The sequence below is a fragment of the Ornithorhynchus anatinus genome, chromosome X2 (genome assembly GCF_004115215.2).
Source record: "Ornithorhynchus anatinus isolate Pmale09 chromosome X2, mOrnAna1.pri.v4, whole genome shotgun sequence".
Lineage (NCBI taxonomy): Eukaryota > Metazoa > Chordata > Mammalia > Monotremata > Ornithorhynchidae > Ornithorhynchus > Ornithorhynchus anatinus.
The window spans coordinates 21777774-21805401 of NC_041750.1; the positions used below are offsets into that span (position 1 = coordinate 21777774).

At 43.8% G+C, this 27628-nt stretch overlaps 1 pseudogene; it reads left to right on the forward strand.

Moving 5' to 3' along the window:
• The first annotated feature begins 23283 nt into the window (after positions 1-23283).
• Positions 23284-25922, forward strand: LOC120638107 (annotated as a pseudogene).
• The last annotated feature ends 1706 nt before the right edge of the window (positions 25923-27628 follow it).

Sequence of the window (27628 nt, forward strand, 5' to 3'; positions counted from 1 at the left end):
AAACACGAATCACCTATTGACAGTTTCCACTACTTAACTGAAGTAACTCTATGAGGTCAGGACTCTTGTCTACCAACTCTATTGTCTTATCTTCTCCCAAGGACTTAGCACAGTGCTCTGCTTGTAGTAGGTGCTCAATAAATAGCATTGATTGATCGATACAAACCTTTCTCTCTCTTTCTAAAAATGAGATCACCCTCTACACCTTGTTTAAAGGCTCCATTCTCCTTTCATCTTCTTCTTACTGTTGCTTTACTACTCCTCCACTCATATAGAGGGCTGAGGGAGGGCTCTACATTTATGTTGATGGACCTTCAGTACATTTGCAAAGCATTAAACATACCAAAAATCTGTAAAACACCTAAATGTGACAGAGATTGCAAACAATCCATATTTAATAATAATTTTGGCATTTGTTACTATGTGCTGAACACTGGGGTAGATATAGGTTAATTATATTGGGCCCAGTCCCTGTCCCACATGAGGCTCATAGTTTAAGGAGGAAGGAGAGCAGGTACTTAATCTCCACTTTACATATGAGGCAACGGAGGCACAGAGCAGTTAAGTGTCTTGCTTAAGGTCACACAGCAGGCAAGTGGCAGAGCCAGGATAAGATCCCAGGTCCTCTGGTTCTCAGGCCCACGCTGAGAACTCAGCCACGCTGGTAGCCACGTGGAATAGTGCACACTAGTGACCTAATCTCTTATAAAAGTGTAATTGATTATAAAAGCAATAATAAACTTAACTAAATAACTCCACGAGTGAATGTTTCCATGTTTCAGTCGCTTGGAGGTACTGGACTTTTCAGGTTGGAGTCTCTGGAGAAACTCTTCATCTTGCTATGTGGATTCTATTCAAACTGTCACAGATCTAAGTATATGCACACATATATATGAGGGACATTACTTTTATCCTGCTCTTCATATAGAACAATAGGAAAGCTACAAATTTAAAAGCCCCAAAGTCATGAAAACTGCAAATTTTCAGGTTAACTGGCCTACAATTCCAAAAAATGGATTTGATTACTGGACTCTCAACTATTTAGTTCACTATAAATGAGGTAAGGTGATGCTATAAATGAGGTAGGTGATGTAGATAATCTTCAAAAAGCATTATCTAAGTAATGCCTCCATTATCTAAATGCTTCCTATGGAACTGAGAAAGCAGCAAGATTTATAAGGTTTATAAGAGTTCACAGAATTCTTTGATGAGACTCATAGTTCTTATCTTCATATTTGGAACCACGAATGAGGTGAAAGAAAGCTCCTTTTAAAAGTTTCATTACACGCTACTTGAAGCTGCTTTTTACTGGAATCTGAGAAATAAACAATGCAGTTCATACTTCAGTATCATTTCCCAGGACTTTTTGTTCTCCACCAAGTGCGGACTCCCAGATTCAATTCCCGTAAGCATTTTCCATGCTCCATCCCTCCCAAAACTACATAGGCAGATTAAGTGAAACACACCCTCTTTTCATAAAGTGGTGTTGTAACAGCTATCCTTATATCCCATCGTGTTGTGTTAAGAGCCTTGCTAGCTTTCTTGGCAAACTTCTTGGCAAGCCAAGGTATACCTATTTCCTGTAAGAAGATTCATTTCGTATACATTTATACATTATATGTATTCCTCTTGAAGCTAAAATCCAAATGCAATATCTGGGTGGTTGTGCAGCCTTGGGATTCTGCCCTTGGTCTTAGAACCTTAGCTGTCACCTCATCCAGCCCTCATTTCAAGCAAGTCAGAATCTAGTCTACTTAATAATAATTGTGATTATTGGCTAAGCACATACTATGCGCCAAGCACACTGATAGACAAAATAAAAGCAGATTGGATGCAGTCCCCATCCCATAAGGGACCAACAGTCTAAGTAGCCAGGAGGATGGATATTTCTTATCCCCAATTTTACAGATGAGGAGATTTAGGCACAGAGAAGTTAAGTGACTTGCCCAAGGACACACAGCAGACAAGTGGTAGAGCCAGGATGCGAACCCAAGTCTTCTGGCCCCCAGGCCCATGCTCTTTCCACTGGGCCATGAATTAAGGTTTACTAACTCCCTATTATGCATTAGGCAGACTTTTCAGAGCCCTCAGAGCCCTCGCGGGGCAAGTAAAGACCAATTTTGCCTTGGTCAGAGAGATAGATCAAGGGTTAAAGGATATTTCCTTTGTAAAATCAAGTTGTTTGCAAGGAAAGGGCTACATAAATATAAGGCAATCATTTTCACAGAGACATTAAAAAAGTTGTGACACTCCCTGAAGGGCATTGAGTCATCCAAGCCGACGAGTGGATTATATCGCATAATCTTTATAGGTAGGGTTGCTGGGGTTTTATTTTAAACAAGATTAGTCTTGACAATATTATTCATTTTCATAGCTAAAGCCTAAGAAAAAGTGATACTAAAGTTACATACTTAAATACACCAAGGAAAAGAAAATGTAAAGCGAAGGTTCTTCCAAGCCCACATGAGGCTATAGGACAGGAAGGCTTAAAAAGTAGTCTAATTTGTTATTATTATGATTATTATTACTACTACTATTACTTCTGCAACTACTGTTACTAACATTTATTAAGCGTTTACAATTTGCCAAGCACTGAGGTAAGTGGAGGGGGTAATTAAATGTAGTTTCCTAGTTCACAAGGGACTCACAAGCTAAATGAGGGAGGGCAGGGACATTACCATCAGGAAAATCCTAGCACAATGAGTACATTTAAAATGAAGCAATAAAACTATAAGAACCTATCATCTCTCTGTAATCAGTCAATCAGGGGTATTTAGTGAGCGCTTACGGTGTGCAAAGCACTGTACTAAGTGCTTGGGAGAGGACACTATAACAGAGGTTGAAGGACACGTTTCCTGCCCACTGCAGGCAGGATATAGCATATCCCCTTATATAGTGTATCCCCTTTGATAGATCATATATATATGTAAGTCGTATACTCTCTCTGTATATATAGATCTACAAGCGTCTATCACCAAACAGTACAGTCCTCTAGACCAAAAACTTCTCCCTTTAGACTGTGCGATCCTTGTGGGCAGCGAACATGTCTGCCAGTTCTGTTTAAATGTATGCTCCCAAGTGCTTAGCACAATGTCTGCTCCATAGACAAGTGATTGATGTCAATCAGCTAAGCAGTCATTTTAGGCAGGGAATGTATCTGCTAAATCTGTTGCATTCTCCCAATCTCTTAGCACGGAGCTCTGCACATAGTAAGTGCTCAATAAATATCATCCATTGATTGATTGGGAGGGGACAGTCTCGGTACTGTTCCAGATAAAAACTCCAGTCCCCAGCCTTTGGTCAGGACCACATCCGACCAGCCCTGAGGTATGTGAATCTCTCCCGCTTTCAGATCTCCAGAGTCGATCCCCCAATCAATCAAATAATCAATCGTATTTATTGAGTGCTCACAGAGCACTGTGATAAGCACTTGGGAGAGTACATATATCAGGGTTGGTAGTCACGCACCCTGCCCACAAGGCGTTTACGGTCTAGAGAGGGATCCGCCCTCAATAACCCATTCCGGGATTGAACCATCTTCACTTCCAACTCCCTATCGCTCTCTCTCCCACCAGTGGATAGAGCACAGGCCTGGGAGTCGGAAGGACCCGTGTTCTAATCCCAGATCTGCCGCTTGTCTGCTGTGTGACCTTGGTCAAGTCACTTCATTTCTCTGTGCCTTAGTGGCCTCATCTGTAAAAGAGAGGTGAAAATATGAGCCCCATGTGGGACCGGGACTGCGTTCAGCCTGACTAGCCTGTGTCTATCCCAGTACCTGGCACATAATAAGTGCTTAACAAATACCATTAAAAAGGGTCGCGCTCCTGGAGTCTCTCTTGTAAGCCTCCTTCAGCTTCTTGGTGACCATTACTAGCAGCATGGCTCAATGGAAAGAGCCTGGGCTTTGGAGGCAGAGGTCATGAGTTTGACTCCCTACTCTGCCACTTGTCAGCTGTGTGACTGTGGGCAAGTCACTTCCCTACTCTGGGCCTCAGTTACCTCATCTGGAAAATGGGGATTAACTGTGAGCCTCACGTGAGACAACCTGATTAACCCGTATCTCCCCCAGCGCTTAGAACAGTGCTCTGCACATAGTAAGCGCTTAACAAATACCAGCGTTATTATTATTCCTCTGCAATTGCTTTCGGATTCAGCTCAATCTGTCTCTTAGAAGCACAGGGAGAGTCTTTCCAATCAAACCTCCGAACCCCAAAGTTGCCGATAATAATAATAATGTTAGTATTTGTTAAGCGCTTACTATGTGCAGAGCATTCATTCATTCAATAGTATTTATTGAGCGCTTACTATGTGCAGAGCACTGTACTAAGCGCTTGGAATGAACAAGTCGGCAACAGATAGAGACAGTCCCTGCCGTTTGACAGGCTTACAGTCTAATCGGGGGAGACAGACAGACAAGAACAATGGCAATAAATAGAGTCAAGGGGAAGAACATCTCGTAAAAACAATGGAAACTAAATAGAATCAAGGCGATGTACATTTCATTAACAAAATAAATAGGGTAATGAAAAAGCACTGTTCTAAGCTCTGGGGTAGCCACAGGGGAATCAGGTTGGCCCACGTGGGGCTCACAGTCTTAATCCCCATTTTACAGATGAGGTAACTGAGGCTCAGAGAAGTGAAGTGACTTGCCCACAGTCACACAGCTGACAAGTGGCAGAGCTGGGATTCAAACTCATGACCTCTGACTCCAAAGCCCGTGCTCTTTCCACTGAGCCACGCTACTTCTCTAATACGTGCTGCTGCTTCGCTGATGCGTGGGCCTTCGCCGATTTGTATATTCCAAGCGCTTAGTACAGTGTTCTGCACATAGTAAGCGCTCAATAAATACTATCGAATGAGGGAATGAATGAATTTCAACGTGGAACTTCCCTCTTCAGGATCCATTCCCGGCCCTGATTTGCCTTGATCTGGAAGAGAAAATTCTGGGAAAACCTGGTCAATACTGCCATCTGATGGTCAATCGGACAAATCGCCTCATTTGAACCAAACCTCCTTGTCTTTCATTCATTCGCTCATTCAATAGTATTTATTGAGCGCTTACTATGTGCGCAGCACTGTACTAAGCGCTTGGAATGGACAAATCGGTAACAGATAGAGACAGTCCCTGCCCTCTGACGGGCTCACAGTCGAATCGGGGGAGACGGACAGACAAGAACAATGGCGATAAATAGAATCGAGGGGAAGAACATCTCATTAAAACAATAGCAAATAAAGAGAATCAAGGCGATGTACATCTCAAAATAAAGAGGGTAATGAAGATATATACAGTTGAGCGGACGAGTACAGTGCTGAAGGGATGGGATGGGAGAGGGGGAGGAGCAGAGGGAAAAGGGGGGAGAAGAGGGTTTAGCTGCGGAGAGGTGAAGGGGGGGCTAGAGAGAGCAGAGGGAAAAGGGGAGCTCAGTCTGGGAAGGCCTCTTGGAGGAGGTGAGCTTTGTCTTCTTCTCTAACCAAATCCATTTGGAAGGCTGGGATTGTGTGTGTTCCAAAATCAGTCTTCCAACAATCCGCACCTTTTAAAAACTTTTTTTTTTTTTCAGAAGAGAAGGTGCCTTGTCTCTCTGGATGCCCCTAAAGCTCCGAGATGCACAACGGCTCCAAAAATCCCTTCTTCGTAGAAGAAAACCGGATTTTGTCCTTTCTGAAAGCCAAGATGCTCTCTCAGATGATTGGTGGTCAACTAGGGACAACTCTGACACAGGGGGTTGATTTTGAAAAATGTATTTTCTTGCCACTACACTGTCTTCAACCTACATAATCGGTGGTCTAGTGAGTGGCAGCAGGATCTTGGGGGAGAAGAGTTGTGAGCTAGGAGTTAGAGAACCCGAGTTTTAGTCCCAATTCTCCGCCCTATCCAGTTTATATTTCAGCCTGCTGCCTGGATCATTTTTCTCAAACATCATTTTGTACGTCTCCCATATTTCAAATGCTGCCGGTGGTTATGATTACCCATTCCTCTCCTCATTAAGCAGGGACTCCAGGAACTTGGTTCCAAACCACGCGACCAGTTCTGTGTCCCCTTTACTTATCCTCACTCTTCTCCACTAGATCCCAGTTCGATGCTTCACTTCTCTGAAGCCAACCTGTTCACTGTTCTGCATTCTCCACTCTCTCACAGCTGATTTTTTGCTCACATTCTCCCTTCTTTCATCATCCTCCCGATTAGATTATTACGCTCCTCATTGGTCTCCCTGTCTCCAACCTGTCTTTGGTCTGTAACTACATTCTTCCCCCCAGATCATATTCCTAAATTTTCACTTTGCTCATATCTTTCCCCTCCTGAAAAATTCTGACGTTAATCCATTTCCCTCTGCAGCAAGAAAACTCTGATGATTAGCTTCAAGGCTCACCTCCAGCGATCTCTTCTTCACCAGCTAGTCCCCAGTTTTCACTCTATGCTCTCTCTCTTTTTTTTTTAAAGGTATTTATGAAGCACGTACTATGTGCCAGGCACTGTGCTAAGAGCTGGGTAGATGCAAAATTGTCAGATTAGACACAGTTCCTGCCCCAGTCACACATGGGGTTCACAGAACTCAATTGTTCTCCACCTTCTTACTGTCCATTATGATCCTCTCTTCCACCTCCAGTCCCTTTCTCATAACCCCCCGCTTCAAATCTATCAGACCCCAGCTCTCTCCATCTTTAAAACCCTCCTGAAATCCCACTTCTTCCAGGAAAGTAGCCCCGATACATTTTCCTCTCCTTAAATTCTACCAACTACGACTTCAGCATATATAACGCTTGCATGTATCTTTGTAGAACTCTGCTCTTAGATAACTTATTTTTTCACTCAACCATCTTTCTATCTTTTTTTCCCACCTAGTTGGAAATAATTCTATGTCTCTAACATTCGTCTCCATGAGATTGCTAGATTATTAACATCTTGAGGGCAGGATCTGTGTCCTTTACCTCCACTGTGCTCCATAAGCACTTTATATTGTGCTCTGCACACAGTAGGCAATCAGTAAATATAACTGACTGAAGTTTGAGTAGGAATTGCTGGGGGATGGAGTCAGTCAACTGTATTTATTGGACCATTTATTACACATGGAGCACTGAACTAAACTCTGGGGGGAGTACAATACAACAGTATAACAGTCACATTGCCTGCCCATAATGAGTACAACTCTTTTTTTTTTCCCTCAAGCAGCTGTATGATGAGGTAGTCCGCAGTTTGGGTCGGTGGCTGCAAAATGCACTGTATCCTAAGAATTGCTGTCCAAAGTCGGGGCTTTGTGACTTAATGGAAAATTCCCCATTGGGCATCCCCACTGGAAGAAGCATTACCAATGTACACCAGTTCTTCTCCCTTCTCCAGGAAATTGCTGCCCCGGGCAATACCTATGCTCCATTCTGGCTGCACCAGTGCACTGAGTATAGGGGAAATGGACTCATTCCTCCCTCCTCTCACTTAAATCTATAGAAACACCTCTTCCCCAGTCTTGCAAATAGTCTGCTCAGTTTTCAGGGGAAGAGCTGGGCTATAGAACAATAGTAATGATGATACAGGCTAATCAAGCTGACCCAGATTCTCAGTCAGGCAATCAATCAGTCAATGATATTTACTGAGCTCTTACTAAGTGCCAAACGCTGTATTGGGAGAACAATAAAAGAGTTGGTAAACATCCTCCCTGAACATTAGGAGCTTACAATGTAAAGGGGAGACAGGCATTAAAATAAACTGTGGATACATATATAAGTGCTGTGGAGCTGAAGGCGGGGTGAAAATCAAATTCTTAAATTCTTAAGACTCTCTCATATTTTGAAATGTGTGGAATCCAGTTCTGTGGGAAGAACATAGAAATCACCACTGTATTCTAGACTCTTTTGCTCAGCCCGACTTCATTAAACTGATCTTCCAAGCACTTCAAAATAAGGAAAATATCAGGCTCTCTATTAAAGCACATGCAATTATTTCCATCGTTCAAAATATATGAGTTAGTGTGACTCGTGAAATTTAGTGCAAGCTCTTAGGGAGACATTTCAGGAAAAAAAGCATTTTGAGGGGGAAATTAACAAGACATTGTCTAGGTAGCATACGATAGTTTCATAAATTAAATTTACATTTATCTACTCAATTTACATTCGCTATATAAGAAACCTAAGAAACACAAATGGCTACATATATTTTAATCACATAGCAATATGGTTCATTTAAAATAATGTTTATTCATACAAAAGTAAGACTAAAGACAGGCACCATAATCTATGATATAATTTTTTTTAATGTATAACCATATAAAATCCAGAAGGTTATAACTGGACTCCGGTAGGAAGAGCTTGTTTGATTTCTTCCAGTGATACATTTTCATCAAAACTCATACATATTCAGTGAAACAAATAGAGTTTCAATGAATTCAATGAACTGCCACTGCAACCAAAACATCTATTTTATTGGCATCCGTCTGTGGAAATTATGTAAAATACTTAATGCAATGTGTTTTCCCTGAAATCCTATTTTTGCTCTCCGACCAGTGAATTTTCATTTAAACCAACATACATTTACCTGAAAACTGCATACAGTCACTGGAACCAAAATATAGTTACAGATACAGGCAATACGTCTGAAACCAAACCAATACACTCTTTAGTGTGATTCCATCAATTTCCTATCACATGCGGTTTAATTTGCCAGAAGTGTAAAAGGCAGTAAGGTGGAATATAGGCAGTTCCACTGGGTAAAACAGGTTTTCTCCAGTAGACTGTAAGCAGGGAATGTCTTCCAATTCGGCCGTACTTTGCCAAGTGCTTAGTTCAGTGCTCTACATATAGAAAGAACTCAATAAATATAATTGATTGACTGGAGCTACTCCAGTGGTTTAATGCCCTAAAAGTCCCCCAGTCACATCAGAGATCCTTCCCTTGCAGAGGGTTCCAGTTCACAGAAATCATTTCTAGGGATTTATAAGGAGCTTACAGTCCTCTAGACTAGTAAACTTGTTGTGGACAGGAAATGGGCCTGTTAAAATGTTATACTGTACTCTCTCTAGTGTTGAGTACAATGCCCTGAACACAGTAAGCGCTCAATAAATATGATTGATTGATTGATCGACATAAAAGGCAGTTAAGCAGGGATCAGCGTGGCCTAGTGGAAAGAGAATGAGCCCAGGCATCAGGGAACCTGGATTCCTAATCTGGGGTCCGCCACATGCCTGCTGTGCAATCTTGGCCCGATCAGTTCATTTTTCTATGAACTCAGTTTCCTCGTTACCCAGTGGAACTTCCTCTTATGACCGTGAGCCCTATGTAGGACAGAAACTGTGTCTGACCTGATTATCTTGTATTTACCTCAGTACTTAGTACAGAGCTTGGCACACAGTAAGCAAACACCACAATATTAAAAAATAGCACAATTAATTAAATTCCAGGACCTCAGGCAAATATCATCCAGCTGGAGGCTGGAGTTTCCTCCTCCATTCACTGTTTTTTTCGGTCTGGATCCAAAGTCACCTGTTCAGGAAGCATTCTCAAATGTAATGGGAGAGGCAGACCTAGAGTATCAATATCTCTAAAGGTGGTGTCTGGCTCAGACAACACACCTGAAAAGCAGAACCCTGGGAGCAATTTTTTTAAAAATCAAATAACAATAATTCCATTTCCCCGCCTCATCCACCAGGGTGTAATCTGAACATGTATTCAATATAGCGCATGACATTGTAAGTCCACATCAGTTGGAAGCCAAAATTGGCAGAGGGAGTTGTTTTCATCAAGGCCAATTTACTGCTACAGGATTATAACTATAAATTTGAGTTTGCTCATTTAAATCTATGGCAGCGGGAACTCTCCAACCAACTGTAGTGGGTTTTTGCAAAAGGTTGTCCAGGCGGCAGGAAAGTCTCCTGTGAACAGGTTTGCAATAAATGTGATTGTTCCAAATAAATTGTCCTTTGGAAACATTTCCTTCTGTAAGCAAGAAATAGCAGGTTCCTGCAAGAGGGAAAGAGCTTAAATGTTTGCTCTGCATTTTTTGCTGATCTACAACATGTTTGCTTTAACCAGAGCTTGAAGTGAGAGGAAAAAGACAGGGGTTAGTTTGTCCTAAACCAACAACCATTTAACCCCTAAAAGGTAGCAGAATGGATTCAGACTCTCCTGAAAACCAATGAGATGCATCTTGCTCCATCCCTTTACAGTGCTAATTGTAACTCTTTCAAACTGTAAAAAGAATGGTGAGGGATAATGAGACTAGTAGCAGTAAAAATATCTTAAACAAAAATGCAATTCTCTCTTTCACTTTACAATACCTGAAATCATCCATTCATTTTTTTTAGTCACCCAAATAAAAGCAAGAAATGGGATTCGAATACCACTTCTCTGTGCCTATATTGTCATATGTTTGTCTCCTAAGCGTTTAGTAGAGTGCTCTGCACACAGTAAGCACGCAACAACATGATCAACTGATTGACTGACTGACTGTGCCTCAGTTACCTCATCTATAAAATGGGGATTAAGACTGTGAGCCCCATGTAGGATATGGACTATGTCCAACCTAATGATCTTAGTAGATCATTACCAGTGCTTAGTAGAGTGCTTGGCACATAGTAAGTGCTTAACAAATAACCATTTTCCTTTTAGACTGTAAGCTTGTTGTGGGCAGGGAATGTGTCTGTTTATCTTGCTATACTGTACTCCCCCAAGCACTTAATACAGTGCTCTGCACTCAGTAAGTGCTCAATAAATATGATTGATTGAAGCATTTTATGCTGGGAGCTGAAATACCACCACAAAAATAGGACTTTGTTGGGGAGGGAAGGGATGATGCAGGAGACAAAGGCTTGGGGAAGTCTCTACTTCCACCTCTGATTCCTTCTTCCTATGTCCTCATCCCTCTTCACTCCCACCAATCCCCCCAAAAAAGCATCCCTAGGGAACAGACTGAAAAATTGCTGGGTAATACTTCTGTAATAATGTCAGTAAATTTCAATCACACACAAACACGAATGAATTTCACTGTCAGTGTTGTTTTCTTTGAATATAAGTACAACTGTGTAACCATGATTAAAATAAGAGATGCCTAACCGCTCCCAGCCCACTCAAGTTGAAATAGATTGAAGCCTATGAAAAAGCCATTAAGAAGGTAAGAAAACAAATTTGTATCAGTAAAACTGGAGCTGCATGAGGATTTATGTCCAGAGGGAATCTGGAATATATTATATAGAAGTGAGTTCAGTTTACACAGATACTCTTTACACTACCTTTTTCAGTTAGTGGCCTCCAGTGTAAACAGCTGGAATCATGAAGTTAATTTTCCCCCACTGGATTGTAAGATTCTTGAGGGCAGGGATGATGTCTACCTATTGTTCTGTTCTCTCCCAAGTGCTTAGTCCAGTGCTCTGCACGGAATAAGTGATCAGTAAATACTACTGATTAACTGATTGACTGATTCATTTCCTAAGAATATTTTGGGCAAGAGACTGGCAATTTGACCCACCCTGAAGCTTATTATGGATGCATTTGGTAGTGTTTCATATCAAATTTGGAGGATACACTTTGTAGGATGCTTTGTGTTTTCCAAGGCTCATTATTGGAATCCTCAGTGCTCCTGAAAGATGGGAAAATCATGCAGATGGGGGCAGAGAGAGAGCTGTAATACCTAAATTTTCTATCCTTGGTCTTGTAGCTTAGTTGAATTCTCTCATTTATTAGATTTCTGTATACAGTGAGCTCCACCTCTTTTCCTTTTCCCCCTTCCTACTGACCCCTACAACTGACCCAAATAAAAAAGATCTCATCAATGATACAGAGGCATTGACTTTTCATTCGGAGCACTGGGGAGAACTTGGGGTGGAGCTTTGAGGGGACAGGACATATAAGAGATGGGGCTTTGGGGAGACCGGGGAGGAAGAAGTAGGGAGGAAAAGAGGAAAAAGGGAGGAAGAGAAGGGAAGGGGAAGAGGAAGTCATTGGTACAAAAGGGAGTCACCACCTGGGCACTGGGGTCCACCCCAGAGCCACATCTTCCTTCACCCACTCTAGAGCTATCCACCTCCCTCTCCCAGACCCAATTTTATCCCCATTTTACAGATGAGGAAATTGAGGAATGGAGAAGTTAAGTGATTTACCCAACGTCACATAGCAGGCAAATGGCAGAACCAGAATTAGAACTCGGGCCCTCTGACTCCCAGGCTTGTGCTCTTTTCCACTAAATTCCCACTGCTTCTCTGTTAGAAGAAGCTGTGTCAATAGTCACGCCTTCAAGGCTTGGGGAATGAGGAGCCATCTGCCTTGGGGTGGTGGGGGAAACTGAACTTTAGAGAGTGGAACCTACTTTCCTCAAAAACACTGGAGAGACCTGAAAATCCCTGCTGATAAGCTTTCTTTTTGAGAACAGGTTTCAAACAGTCAACAACATTTATTGAGCTCTTACTCTGGGCAGAGTACTGAACTAAACACTTGGAGAGTAAAGGTAGTGGACATGATGTCTGCCCTCAAGGAACTTGCGATCTACCAGGAAAGACAGACATAAATGACAGCTGGGAGAAGGAACAGAGTTTTAAAATATGGACACAAGTGCTGTGCAGGGAGAGGAATGATTGGCTGACTATCTAAGGGTATAGGGAGTGAGGACTCAAGTGAATAGGTAATGAAATAGGATGGATTTGATTCCTATCTTTTGAAAAACTCAAGTAATATCAGTTAAAAAGAAATGAGAGTGAGGGGATAAATAAAATAAATAGTGGTATTTGTTAAGCACTTACTATGTGCAAAGCACTGTTCTAAGTGCAGGGGGATACAAGATGATCAGGTAGTCCCACGCAGGGCTCACAGTATTAATCCCCATTTTACAGATGAGGTAACTGAGGCACAGAGAAGTTAAGTGACTTGCCCAAAGTCACACAGCTGTCAAGCGGCAGAGCTGGGATTAGAACCCACAACCTCTGACTCCCAACCGCAGGCTCTTTCCACTGAGCCATGCTGCTTCTGGGATGAAGTGACTCTTTGAGAAGGCAAATCTGTCAACAGGGAGGAAAAGCATTCCTAGTGTGTAATCTCCTTGTGGGCAGGGATTGCTTCTACCAACTCCCTTGTATTGTATTTTCCTCATGTGCTTAGTACAGTGCTTTGCACATTGTAAGTGCTCAATAAATACCATCCAATGATAGACCTACCTGGACCATGAAGGGGAAAAAGTATCAGTAAGACTATCCCCAGAGCTCCAAACTCAGCCCTCCTTTGCCCCTCACAGTAAAGGATGTGATACTAGCTTTTATTGCTGCTCTAGCTAGAACCTCCGTGACCCACTTTATAAGGTGTTTTTTTTCCAGTTATTAACACCTTTGGTTACAGGCTGAACTTGTATGCCTTGAAGCTATCACTTTTGGACACTAACTCTGGCATTAATTCAGAGTAGCTACAAACCACGAATAATAAACAAAAACTCTACAATCTAAATGAGGGTCTTATAAATCAACTTCACTAATTACCGCCAAGGAAAATATTTTTTAATAAGATGTCTGAAGCTCCTAAAAACTTCCAACGTGTTTGAGATTTATGTATCTTTGGTTTTTTTTATTGAACCAGAACAGTCTAGGTTTGTAGTAAGTTCTGAGGTAGTCTTTGAAGAAAAAAAATTTCTTCTCCTTATAGAACTCAGAAAGATTGCCAAGAGCAATATTTTTAAATAGTGGAATGGGAAAACACATATAGTTTGTATTTAATAATGCTGGGGGGGTTAGAGCAAGAATATATGTTAAAGGGGAATTTGTGAAATGACAGGAGTGCTTTTATTTATCAAATGCCTGAATCTGGCAACCTAACCCTAAAGTTTGGAAACATTCATTTCAAGGCTTCCCTCTTTCCTCTGAGGGTGATATTTCTGAAACTTGAGACATGCTTTATTCAGCTTTTATGGTTTGTCACAGCACTGTGTTAAGCCCTAGGGTAGATACAAGATAATCAGATAAGACACAGTCCCTGTCCCACATGGGACTCACAGTCTAAAGGTAGGGGGAGCGGGCATCATATCCCAATTTTACAGATGAGGAAACTGAGGCACAGAGAAGTGAAAAGACTTGCCCAAGGTCACGCAGCATGCAGGTGGTGGAACTAGGCTTAGAACTCAGGTCCTCTGACCCCAGTTTCATGCCCTTTCCACTAAGCTACACTTCATCTGCCATCTTATCTTCACTTCTTGGCTTGTTGGCTCTATTGCTTGTTATTGCTTCCAATCTGTTGCTATCTTGTCTTTAACCTTCTCTCCCCTCCTAGACTATGAATCTGGTGTGGAACAGGGGCGTGTCTCATCTGATAATTCTGTATCTACCTCTGAGCTTAGCACAGTACTAGGAATGTAGTAAGCACTTAATCAATACCATAATTAAAGTAGAGCACTGTACTGAGTGTTTGGCATTGCCCGTCAGCAGCAAATGCTATATTCTCTGCTCACAAGGCACGTACACTCTATTAGGAGGGCTCAAACATTCAGAAATGTGTTACAAACAGCGAGGTCAGGAGGAAGAACAAGGATTCCATTGGTGGTAAAGCAGATACATCAGGAAAAAATATCAGGGCAAATCAGAAGTAATGATTCAAGGATGGGAAGCAGCATGGTCTAATGGAAAGAGCACGGGCCTGGGAGTCAGAAGACCTGGATTCTAATCCTGGCTATGTTACTTATCTGCTCTGTGACCTTGGGCAAGTCACTTAACTTCTTTGTGCCTCAGTTGTCTCATCTGTAAAGTGGCGATTAAATCCTCCTTCCTCTAACTTGGATTGTGAACCCCATGGGGGACAGAGACTGAACAACCTAATCATCTTGAATATACTCCGGAGTTCGGTGCCTCAAGTTTACCGTGGAGGCACTTAGTACAAGTGCTTAACAGCAATCATAAAAAAAGGACAATTGAATATGCACAAGGGCCGAGGCTGAGTAGCAATGCGTAAATGATGGTTTGGTTTGTGAGGGGCCATCGCTTTCTCCTCCTCTCAGCTCCGACATCTGTGTTATGTGGCTCCAGCTACCATTCCCAGTGGCTGGTTCAGTTTTCAATTTTGCCTCCTTGATTTCGCCTCTGTCTACATCCTTTCTAAGGAGCCACTCCCCATGCCTGAAGGCGGCCCATCAGACCAGCCTGCTTCTCCACTACTTCCTTCCATCTGCCCCCTCCCCACCCCTAACTCACACACACACACACAACTGGCATTTTAGGCTGCGGTTGGCATTTGGCAGAGGTGCCACAGAGGTGCCATACTCTTCCTCATCATCAACAACAACAGCAGCAACAACTAAACAATAACTCTTCCCTATTGGAGAGAGCACGGGCCTGGGACTCAGAGGATCTGGGTTCTAATCCCAAACTGTGAGCCCCATGTGGGACAGGGATTGGGTCCAACCTAATTAACTTGTATCTATTTTAGCATTTAGAACTCTGTTTGACACATAGCAAGCACTTAACAAATACCATTAAAAAACATGCAAATAAACAAACAAAGACAACAATTGAGCCAGTCGGATTAGAAGCAAAGCCCCAGGAATGAATTCATCAGCCACCTTCCTGGGGCTGGGCTGGGTGGAGCTGGACATTTGAGACAGAGCACTGACCTTGCAACATGGGTGAGGCAAAGGCCTCCCTAAGTCAGTGTGGTTCCTCAGCTTCGGCTAGGGGTCGGGTGGGGGACATAATTGATCTGAAATGAATTTCAGTGCCCCCCTGAAATAGGATCTAGCTAGAATGGAGACCGCTTTTCATTTCTTGTTAAAATTCTTCATGAAAATGACTGCCCGATTCCTGGCAAAATCAGCCTGCAGAGGGTGCCAGGATACTTCTTTTCATTTTAGTGCTGGCAATCTAGTCTTGTGGGTTATACAGCCCCCAACTTTGCTCCCCCCATTTCTTTCCTCTCCACCTTTCCAAGCAATTCCTCTTCCAACTCTGCCCTCTCAGTCACCTGTCTAGCCTTCCTTTCTTCTCCATTTCCTTCTGTGCTTCTCTCCTTCTCTTCCTTCTCTCTTTCCCCTCCTCCTCTCCCTAATTTCTTCCTCTTTTTCTCTCCTTGCTTTTTCTCCCCCCCTTTTTCTCTCATTTTTTCCTTCTTCCTCCTCCTTTCCCTTTCTTCCTCTTTCCTTCTCCTCCCCTTCCTGATGTTTGAGAACTACACATCTCTCAGATACAGGTGCCACAGGGGTGGAGTAGCATTTTGTCGTTCATAGAAACTAAGGCGTATTGCCACCTTTCAATTTTCACCTAGCAGAAAGAGCATGGGACTGAAAGTCAAGTGATCTGGGTTCTGGTCCCAGTTCCTCCACTTATCAATCAATAAATGAAATTTATTGAGCACTTACTGTGTTCAGAGCACTGTACTAAGTGCTTGGGAGAGTACAATACAGTAGAATCGATACGCGCAGACCCTCTTCACAAGCAGCTTGAAGTCTACGGGGGGGAAAAGCCATTAAAATAAATTACAGATAAGCAGAAATAGTAAGGTATATTAGGATATGTCCATAAGTGCTTTGGTGTTGAAATGAGTTTCCAAATGCTTAAGTACAGTTTTGAGTGACTAGGTGATATAAAGGGGAGGGAAGGTAGGGAAAATGAGGGCTCAGTCAGAGAAGACACAGTTAAGTTTTCTTTAATTCCTGCTTTTCTACTGATCCAATAGAAAGTGCATATATTTGGGAATCTGGCATCTTGGGTTCTGTTCCCAACTCTGCAGTCGGAGGAATGTCTGCTGAGGCTATGCCATCAGCGGTCAAGGTTTCTCCCTGAAGAACTGTGCAGGGTGTTCAGTGAGAAGGCCGGAGCCAGCAGAAATCTTGAAAAATAGCTGTCTAATGTGGATGGCCAAGACTTCGATGGCTACCACGACCCGGTGAGTGATGGGGCTACTTCATTTCAGCCAGAAATGGGTTCCACACTTGAAAGTAGGCACTCTGAAAGATGATTGCTCATGGCTGCTGCTGACCCTAGTAGGATGTACAAACCACTCGTAACTTCATCAGTCTCTTCACTCAGGTTCTCTGCCCAGAATCCTCAAAAGCCTCATCCATTTTTTCTCAGTGAGAGACTCCATTCATTCATTCATTCAATCGTATTTATTGAACGCTTACTATGTGCAGAGCACTGTACTAATCACTTGGAATGTACAATTGGGCAACAGATAAAGACAATCCCTGCCCAGTAAGGGGCTCACAGTCTAAACGGGGGAGACAGCAAAGCAAAACAGAACAGAACAAAACAAGTAGTCTGGTGTAGATATCATCGAGATAAATAGAATCATAGATATATACACATCATTAACAAAATAAATAGAGTAATAAATACTATAGACAAATATGCACAGTGCTGTGGGGAGGGGAAGGGGGAAGAGCAGAGGGCGGGAGAAGGGGGAATGGGGAGGGGACGAGGAGCAGAGGAGCAGAGGGGGGACTCAGTCTGAGAAGGCCTTTTGAAGGAGGTGAGCTCTCAGTAGGGCTTTGAAGAGGGGAAGAGAGTTAGTTTGGCAGATGTGCGGAGGGAGGTCATTCCAGGACAGCGGGAGGACGTGGGCCAGGGGTCAACGGTGGGACAGGCTAAAACGAGACACAGTGAGGAGGTTAGCGGCAGAGGAGCGGAGTGTGCCTCAGTTACCTCATCTGTAAAATGGGGCTTGAGACTGTGAGCCCCACATGAGGCAGGGACTTTGTCCAACCTGATTGGCTTGTATCCACCCCAGTGCTCATTATAGTCGTTGGCACATAGTATGTGCTTAACAAATACCACAATTATTTTTATTTGTATTGTGTAAATAGGAAGTGGCATTGTGTGTACACTTTTAATTTTTATCTAAATAGGAAATAACAGCAATTCTACAGCCTCTCATTTTGTTTTTAAATCCATGGTTTTAACAGATCTTTAATTTTCTTCTATTCTTTTTTGAGTATGTTTAATTGCCTCCAAACTGCTCATAGCTCTGTTCCTTTTCTGCTGTGAAGAGCCAGGTCCACAAAGAGTAAAAGTCATTAGTTTTAGTGTCTGAGAAGAATACTAAGTAACAAACTATCTCTGGTCCTTCTACACTGTCCTCTCTTTATGAGAAGCAGCGTGGCTCAGTGGAAAGAGCACGGGCTTTGGAGTCAGAGGTCATGGGTTCGAATCCCCGCTCGGCCACTTGTCAGCTGTGTGACTTTGGGCAAGTCACTTAACTTCTCGGTGCCTCAGTTACCTCATCTGTAAAATGGGGATTAAGATTGTGAGCCCCACGTGGGACAACCTGATTCCCCTGTGTCTACCCCAGCGCTTAGAACAGTGCTCGGCACATAGTAAGCGCTTAACAAATACCAACATCATTATTATTATTATTATTATCGAGCAGCCTTGGTGGTTTCACCAGCATTCCCTCATCCATATCCAGTGCTGGAATTGTCCAGGCAAAAGCCAGGTGGGGGCTTAGGGGATTTCTGGGAGCAAAGACTTTGTATGTAAAAAATCAGTGAATTTGCATGATGCCTTTCTTCTATTCTCCTTAGAGACTTTGATGGTAACCCCCTCTCCACTCCAGCACTTATGTGCATAGCCAGTTGTAATTCGTTTTAATGTCGGTCTCCCTCTCTAGTCTGTAAGCTATTTGCGGGCAGGGATCATATATGCCTACTCTTTTATATTGTGCTCTCCCAAATACTTTGTACAGTGCTCTGCACACACAGTAAGCCTTCAAAAAATACCACTGATTGGTTGATTCCAAAGAACTCGCAGGGCTCCGCAGATACTATGTTGAAGCATCTGCCAGTCTAATACACTGTCCACGAAGCAAGATATTCTCTCCTCTCCTGTGTTGTGCTTGTGATGGAGTTGTGAGTTTTTCTAATGCTAGTCCTCAGGCTTTAAAAGAAATAATGATGTCAAGGGCGGGGATACTCACAGCCCCTCATTTTACAGGAGGGCAACTGAGGAAGAGAGAGATAAAGTGAAGTCTTTTAGGTCAAAGAGTGAGCTAGGGAAAAATTAGGAAAAATGACAGATTTCCCGGTTCAAGTTTGTCTCTCTGACCAGATACTGATTTAAATAAATGTCCTTCACACACAGAGCAGCAACCTATAGCCTGGCCTTGTGGAAAGAACACAGGTCTAGGAGTCAGAGGACCTGGGATCTAATCCTGGCTCTGCCACTTGCCTGTTGTGTGACCTTGGGAAGTCACTTCACTTCTCTGTGTCTCAGTTTCCCCATCTGTAAAACAGGGATTCGGTACTTGTTCTCCCTCCCCCTTAAACTGTGAACCCCATGTGGGACGGGGACCATGTCTCATCTGACTTCATTATACCGACCATCGCACTTGACCCATGATAATTATTCCTATTGTTACCCTCAATCCCATCCCCACTGGAAATGGTGGCAAATCTCGGTGTTGACAGGAGGAAAAACAAGGCTTGGGTAGTCCTTGAGTCAATACTGGCACCTCGCCAGGGTTTTACAGGGTCTGGAAAAGGGGGGAGAGAAAATTGGATAGTGCCTGCGAAAAAATCGAGTTCCTCTCCAGCTCAGCTAAATCAGTAACAGGCTCACTGTAGGGAAAATAAAGGTAAGGGGTGTGGTGAGCAGACGTGTTTTGTCAGTCACCTTATGGTATTTAGTTGCTGCCCCAAGGACAATGCCATCTCCCATCCCCGGCCTGCCGACAGACAAACGCCCAACTGCTTGCAAACCTTTAGGAAAGTGGGGAGCGGATGCCTGGGTTGACTGTCCTTCCGAGGCCTGGTAAACCGGGAAGCAGCAAACAGAACCCTGGGGTGAGAGGCTTGTGTTTAGTGAAGCTAACAGTCGGTTAGGACACTGAATAAATCATCTGCCGAAGAAGGCATTCCTAACAACATTTGTAACTTCCCAGCCATGACTCACTAAAAACCAAATGTCATTTTGGGAAAGAGGCACTTTAGTCAGCAATCAGAGTTGAGTTTATGAGCAGCTGCTTCTCCTGCTGCTGCATCTCCCTTTTTCTGCTTTTTCCTCTCCTGGAATTTCATCTTCAAAAATAACTTTTCCTGGCCGCCGCAGTGATCCGAGTAGCCGAAAGAAGGGGCGACCACTTTGGAAGCGATTGCTTGTCTCATCCTGCAGGGAAGCAGAGAAGGTGGGAGAGAATCACACCGAACTGGAGGAAACCTGCCTGTCTCGACCTCCCCGCAGAAGGGAAGAAGGAAAGAAGGAAAGAGAAGCCCCGGCCAAACCCCCTGGACATCTGGACACTTGGTAATATGTGAAACTCTATATAAACCAGTATGTTCACTTCCAGGTTTTCTTTGTTGCCCAGGAAAAAACTAAAAGGCACAAAAGAGTTGACTACATGCCAACTGTATTTGTGGAGGAAAAAAAAAACTAGAATGAATAAATCTAATTTGCAATTTGATTAAGCCATTTCCTGGAACAGACTTTCTGCTATGAAACCTTCGCAAGTTTGAACAAGTTTGTATGAAGGTCCAGAGACCTTGTTTGGGAAGGTACTAAGAGGCTGAATTTGAAATACAAACTAGACACTATCTACACTATCTAGATTCTGATAGTCCTTTTGCATAATTGTTTTATTTAGTATTTTATTTATGCAGCCAGTCAGGAGCCACTGTCTGTCCACTAATGCTCCTGTTTTCAAACTTTCAATTGCCTAAAGATTATGTTAAATCGGACTGAAAAGGAAGGAAATAAGCGGTCGAAACTCAGGTTAGCTTGATCGGCCGACTAAGCTGAATAACTTTTCTAGGTTTCAGAATCTACCTTGCTCGTTCAATTTACCAGCTTTGAAAAATGACGGGTGCCTTTCCTTGCTTTCCTGATCAATCAATCAATGAATGATTGGTATTTATTGAGTGCCTACTGTGTGCAGAGCACTGTACTAAGGGTTTGGGAGAGTAAAATACAACAGAGTTGGTAGACAAGTTCCCTGTCCAGAAGGAGATTCCAGTGCAGAAAGGAGTTTACAGTCTAACTTAGTCTAGTCCTGACACAGAATGCCATCCTACTAACAAATTCTACAGATTGGTTTGTGCAAGCCGCTGATCCCTTACAATCAATCAATCAATCATATTATTGAGGGCTTACTGCTTGCAGAAGCACTGAAGTACAAAATAAAGAAGTGACCCACGAGAAGCTTACAGGCTAAGGGAGGAGACAAACATAAAGCCATTTACAACTCAAATCTAATACTGCTTCCTGACTTCACAGTTTCCTGTGGTAGTAAGTTCTACGTGTTTGTCTCCCATTGTGGAAAAACGATTTCATTTTGTTTGTTTTGAATCTACCTGCTTCATTCACCTTCAAGCTTCAGTGGGTGCCCCTTTATCCTGGTTGTGTGGGGTTTGACGAACAACTATTCACGATCTTGTTCATTTCAGTTATGCCAAGTGTGCAGCTTTGCTGATTCATTAGCTTCGTGTTTAGTAACCCTCCAGCCCTTATAATTTCCTCCCTGAATCACAACTTTCAGGTGGAAGGTTGAACAAGCATTTCAACCAATAGTATTTATTATTTAATCTGTGCAGAGCACTGTGCTCAGCTGAGAGAGTTCAGTAGAGTTAGTGAAACAATCCCTGCCCTCAAGGAACTTACAAACACTTTGGTCCTTACTAGACAACCCGAGAACTTTTAGCCACTAAGGAAAGTCTGTTTCAGTCTGTCTCACCTTCATTCCCTGGAAGTAACCAGCCAGTGACCATTATAGCAGTGTTACTGGAGGAACAAATGGAATACCATTTGGGGGAAATAGATTCTGATGTTAAAGCTCAAAGCCAACCCCTTGAAAACAACCCAAAGCAATTGGACAACTAGGGGGCAGGCACTGGAAAATAGGTCAACCATGTCAAAGTCACGGATGCAGTGTGGTTTAGTGGATAATAATAATAACAATGTTGGTATTTATTAAGCGCTTACTATGTGCAGAGCACTGTTCTAAGCACTGGGGTAGATACAGGATCATCGGGTTGTCCCACTTGAGGCTCACAGTTAATCCCCATTTTACAGATTAGGTCACTGAGGCACAGAGAAGTTAAGTGACTTGCCCACAGTCACCCAGTTGACAGGTGGCAAAGCCGGGATTCGAACCCATGACCTCTGACTCCCAAGCCCGGGCTCTTTCCACTGAGCCATGCTGCTTCTCTGGATAGATCGTGGGCCTGGGAATAAGAAGGACATACAGTAAAATAGAGTTGTTAGGTGTGATCCCTCCTTCAAGGAGCTTACAGGGGAGACAGACATTAAAATAGATTATGGTTAGGGAAAGCAAGAATAAAAGGATATGCACATAAGTGCTGGGGGACTGGAGAGATTGACATACTGCTATAAGAGCACACGGTCAAGTGACGAAGAGGGGAAGGCAGATAGAAGAAATGAGGGCTTAGTCAGGGAAGGCCTTTTGGAGGAAATGTGATTTTTAGGACCATTTTGAAGCTGGGAAGACTGGTGGACTGTCAGATACGAAGGGAGGAGGGAGTCCAGGCCCGAGGGAGGATGTGGGCAAGGTGTTGGCAGCCAGACAGATGAGATTGTGGTTAGAGAGTACAGAGAGTAGAGATGTTGTAAAGGTAAACTGACATGATTATGCGGGTGTCTCAGTGTCCTCATAAAACTGGGATTATATATCCGTTTTCTCAACCCTTTAGGCTGTGAGCCCCATGTAGGACAGGAATGGTATCTGACCTGATTGCATGTTGTCTACCCCGGTGCTTGAACAAATACCACAAGTATTATTATTATTAGCTCTGATGACTTATAACTGTAGGAGCAGGGGGTGGCCACGGGCTTTCCCCTCTACCCACGAAATGGTAAAGGCAAAGATTATGTCGATCCCTAAGGAGCAAAATAACAAACTGAATTCATATCCTTCATGTTTAGAAAGGGAGGAACACTGGAATGCGTGATTACCATTGATGGGGCTTCCTGGACCAATGGGATTCTTCTTTGAAACTGTTGAGAAAGAACGGTAGCGAAATTTTAAAATTGGAGGAAGAAGCCAGGATACGATTTTCTTTAACACATTTCTTGTGAAAGCGGGACTCCCCTTTTTGTGCAAATGAGACAGTGAAGGAACAGGTGCTGCACCAACCGCTCAGGGGAAGAAGCTGCAGAATATCTTGGTTACTGGAAACCTGGTTTTGGCAACCCCTAAAGAGCCTTTGCAGGAAATGAATTCAAAGAAACCTGTTGCTTTCATGGTGTTGATTTTGATTTCTTCTGTTCTTGTCTTGTTCTAAACCAGCAATTTGCCCTTTCCAAAAAAGCATCAGAAACTAAAAATCTCCAATTTGTCCATCCTTGTGGGAGCCCACGAAGGGTTGAGCAGAGGAAATAAAATTTTCCTTCAAGAAAATGCTCTGACTATATCATTTGGAAAGTGTCCATAAGAAGAACATCTACTTCAGAATCACTTTCTGAGGAAGAAGCTGCATTTCTTTTGGCTTACATGATGGCCATCCACAAGGACTTTGAAACATTTGAGAGGTTCTTCAGGGCCATTTACATGCCCCAGAACGTGTACTGTGTTCATGTGGATGAGAAGGCCACGGTCAAATTTTAAGTCACCGTAGAGAAATTACTGGACTGCTTCCCCAGTGCCTTCCTAGCCTCCAAGCTGGAGTCAGTTGTCTGTGCCGGAATATCCCGGCTCCAGTCTGACTTGAACTGCATGAGGGACCTCGCTGCCTCATAGACACAGTGGAAGTACCTCATCAACTTCTGCGGGCAAGATTTCCCCCTGAAGACCAACAGGGAGATCATTCAACACCTGAAAGGATTTAAAGGCAAGAACATCACCCCAGGGGTGCTACCTCCCCACCATATTACCAGAAGGACCAAATATATATATATATATATGTATATATATATATATATATATATATATATATAAAGGTACGGTTTATTTTCTTTCATGTTGTGGACTTTCATGAGGAAAAGTGTTCCTCCATGTAACCTGACCATTTACTTGGGCTCCACCTACATGGCACTCACAAGTGTGTATACCAACTTAGTTCTCCAAGACCCCCGGGCTAGTGACTTGCTACTGTGGTCCAAGGACATCTACAGCCCAGATGAGCATTTCTGGGTGACCCTCAACAGGATCCCAGGTGTGTGTCAATTGGTATTTCTTCTAGCCTATTCCCAGGGTTCAACAGACCTTGTAAAAAAGCAAGGGAACTTCAGATTTTCATAGATAATGCATGTATCCAGTATACCGTTACTTCTGTATTTCCTTAGGAAGCTTTTACTCATTCTTCCCTTCTCATCTGCTAGCCCTTTCTGTGTTCCGAGTGTCATCACACTATCTCCAAGCATGGCGTAGTGCCCTGGCCCATCCCTGTTCTCCTTGTGCATGCTCCGAATCAGTGGGGGACAGGGGACACTTGGAATGGGTTCCCTGGCTGGAAAGGAATTTTCCCCTTTAGGAGGACATGAAATCCTAAAGGAGAGAATCCAGGACCAGGTTAGAGTCTAGGCTTTCCATCTCCCACCAAGGAAAAGGTATAACTATTGTCTCAGAGTCTGCACTGGGGTGCGATTTGCGTAAGAGACATTTGGTTGGCTTACGAAGTTATCTGGGCATCTTATCAATTCTACTGATCCCAAGGTGTAGGGGTTGAACTAGCGTCCAACATGGCTCTGCCTCCCCCAGCCAGACATATGATGCTATCTGACACATGGCTCCAGTGCTCCGTGGTCAGGGGGCCGCCAGTGCATCGAACCGCTGCTGGCCCCAGGGGATTTGTTTTCCATTTCTTTTAAAATAAAAATAGAACAAACGCAAGGCTTCTCACAGATGTCTTCCACTTTAGATTGTACCCCTTTCCCGCTCTGAGGTGAGGGCTGTATGCTGGGGAGATTCGGTTCACCCACACAGTCTGGTGGCGGTAGCTTCGGCCGCTCTCCGTCACCTCGGGCTCCCTTCCCTTCTGAGAAGCGATGTTTCTCACAGTACTGACTGACCAGTGGGGAGACTGATCACAGGCAGTCCGGGCCTTCTCGAGGAGCTGGGAGAGCCCCTCTTGCGGTGGCCCAGATTGGGGTCCCTCTGCTGTGGGATTCAGCTCCAGGTTCACCCTCGCACACTTCGGTTTTGGAGGGAAGTACATGTACCCTCAGAGAGCCTGGGTTCCGACCTCCCAAGCTTCACGGAAATCTTCCTGCCACCCCCTGCTTGCCAGATCGGGTGACCTAGGAATTCAAACGATGAGACGGGTTGATCAGTAGCCGTTATGGGTTATGGGGTAGTGATCATGGGTTCAAATCCCAACTCCGCCGCCTGTCAGCCGTGTGACTTTGGGCAAGACCCGTCACTTCTCTGTGCCTCAGTTACCTCATCTGCGAAATGGGGATTAAGACCGTGAGCCCCACTAGGGACAACCCGATACCCTTGTATAGACCCCAAGGCCGTGAGCCCCACTAGGGACAAACTGATTAGCTTGTATCGACCCCAGCGCTTAGAACAGTGCTTGGCCCATAGGAAGCACTTAACAAATAATAATAATAATAATAATGTTGGTATTTGTTAAGCACTTACTAGGTGCCGAGCACTGTTCTAAGCGCTAGGGGAGATACAGGGTAATCACACTTTTAATCCCCATTTTACAGATGAGGGAACTGAGGCACAGAGACAAGTGACTTGCCCACAGTCAGACAGCTGACAAGTGGCAGAGCCGGGAGTCGAACTCATGACCTCTGACTCCGAAGCCCAGGCTCTTTCCACTGAGCCGCGCTAGTGCTTCTGAAAAATGGATTGAAATTGTAAACATTATTATTATTATTTTAAAAATGCGGGATTGTCAGGTCATCTTGAAGGATTCCACCCCACCAGTGTTTCACGGCCTCAGGAAGCTCAGCGATTGGATGATATTTTCTCAAATGACCAGTAGGGGGTGCAAAAGGTAGTCCTGACCAGCCAGGAAGTAGCCCAATTTGGGCTCCCTGAGAGTGTGGTTGTTTCCCATAGATTTGCATGCAGGTCACTAGGTTCTTTACCAGAATTAGAGAAGGTATAATCAGATCAGAGCCAGTCTCTGTGTCCCACATACTTTCAGGACCCAAGGGAGGAGGGAGAACAGGTAGTTCATCCCCATTTTACAGAGGCTCCAGGCGACAGCAGACTCCATCACCATCCAGAGCGGCCGGGGACTACATGAAGCAGCGTGGCCTGGTGGGTGCAGCACGGTCCTGGGAGTCCAAAGGACCTGGGTTCCCATCCTGACTCTACCACTTGCCTGAGATGTGACTCTGGGCAAGTCGTTTCACCTCTCTATGTCTCAGTTACCTCATCTGTAAAATGTGGATTAAGACTGTGAGCCCCAGGGACTGTGTCCAACCCATTTATTTGTACCTATCCCAGCGCTTAGTACAGTGCCTGGCACACAGTAAGCATTTAACAAATACCACAGATATTATTATAAATTGATCAGAATTTATCAACACTTCTGCTTGTTTTATTTTGCCTCTGTAAATACACACAGCAGCGTGTGAGATTGCACACGTATACAACCTCCCTTTCCTCTCCCCACCCCCTCCCACTCACCCACCGTGTCTTTAACAGGAAAACAAAAATAATAACAACTATGGTATTTGTTAAGCACTTATTATGTGCCAAACCCTGTTCTTAGCACCGAGGTAGATACAAGATCACAAGATCAAAAACAGCCGTTGTCCCACAAGGGGCTCCTAGTCTAAGTGGCAGGTAATAATAATTATGTTCCAGGCACTGTTCTCAGTGCTGGGGTAGATACAAGATAATCGGGTTTCCGTTCACAGTTCGTGTCCCACATAGGGCTCACAGTCTTAATCCCCATTTTACAGATGAGAAAACCGAGGCACAGAGAAATTAAGTGACTCCCCCAAGGTCACACAGCAGGCAAGTGGCAGAGCCAGGATTAGAGCCCGTGACCTTCTGACTCCCAGGTCCGTGCTCGATCCACTAAGCCATGCTGCTTGAATTCTCACTTTGCAGATGAGGAACCTGAGGTCCAGAGAAGTTAAGTGACTTGGCCAAAGTGATGCAGAGGACAAATGGCAGGGCTGAGGTTAGAATCCAGCTCTTCTAACTCCTTGGCTAGTGCTCTTTCCTGTAGGCCACCGAAGTTGCTATTGATTATGGTTAGTGGGTTGCTGTTGATTATGGAAAGTGGGTTCATTCAGTGGGTTGGGCCTGAAGGAAAACACATATGATGGAAGCAAGAGGGGAACCTGAGCAGAACGCACTGTTCTGACTGTAGGTTCAGAGTTGATGTGGTGACATTACCTGCATTTTTCTACTCAGGGAGACAGTGGAAGAGTCGAATGTCAGTGGGGAGCGCAATCTTGGCTTGGCCTACCTCCCTGTCATTCCTCCTCTGTTTTACCTAGGCTGGGGTGGAGGGAAAATGTTCCATCTGCTCTCTTCACTCCCAAAATGCTCCTGTTCCTCTACCTTGCTTGGGGAAGGGAAAGGGGGCAAAGTATAGAGAGGGGGATGGAGGGATTTGAGAGGTCCAAGAGGATAGTGCTTTTTGTGTATCTTGTTCAGCTGTAACTCTGAGAACACTAGACCTTTGAAAAAGTGAATCGCTTGTGTAAAGGGTGTGGTGACACGTTGGGATGATGAATGTGAAAGGACAAACTAGCAATGCATTTATAGTTGATGTTTTCAGTGGCTGATGATTCACTGCACCTCTTTGCTTCATTTTCCCCAC